Source organism: Sorex araneus, chromosome 3, assembly GCF_027595985.1.
Source record: "Sorex araneus isolate mSorAra2 chromosome 3, mSorAra2.pri, whole genome shotgun sequence".
NCBI classification, from domain to species: domain Eukaryota; kingdom Metazoa; phylum Chordata; class Mammalia; order Eulipotyphla; family Soricidae; genus Sorex; species Sorex araneus.
The window spans coordinates 162,767,679-162,768,477 of record NC_073304.1 but is presented as its reverse complement, the minus strand read 5'-3'; positions in this window follow the sequence as shown (position 1 = coordinate 162,768,477).

Here is a 799-nt window from a genome sequence, read left to right as displayed (position 1 = left end):
CCTCTAGCCACGCCCCCGGAAGCGGCGGGCCCAGGGGCGGGGCCCCGTGCTAGGGCCCCAACCTGCCAAGGAGTTGGGTTTTTCCTGCCGCCTCTTGGCTGGTCCTTTACCACGCAGGAATAGGTAGGCGAGAAACTGCCGCACTTTGGAAGAGACGTTACCGTGAAACGACCCCCGGTGAACTAGACCTCTTGCTACACTGTCTTCGCCTAGCCGTTGGGGGAAAAAAGAAAAAGAATCAAAGCTGGAGCAATGATGGCGCAGCGGGTCAGCAGCTTGCCTTAGTGAGGAAGGAGCACCCAAACAAAACAAACTATTTTAAAGAATGAAACTTAAAACAAAAATCTGCAGTTCAACTGGGGTCATGTGAATTGTGGGCGTTGTCCAACAGAACAGTTGGCAGTTTTAGAAGTGTCATAAGTCACAGTGATTTAATTAAAAAGTTAAAAAAAAAAAGCACTATAGATCTCATGAAAGGAAATAAATCCAGGGTTGTAATAGGCTGTAAACATATTGAATGCGCAAGAAACTTGACAGGACCCTTTTTTGAGGAGGGGGTCACACCCGGAGAGGCTCAAGGGATACTCCTATCCAGGAATCACGGTAACCTGTAGTGCTTGGGGGGACCACATGGGACACCAACGACCAAACTTGGGTCAGCCAGTGCAAGGCAAGCGCCCTACCCACTGTACTCTCTCCAGCCACAGGATACTTTATTTTTATAAGCTGAGATTTGCCTAACTTTACAAAACCAGAAGGATGAACTTAAAGATATTCTTTATCGTGGTAAATATGTTGT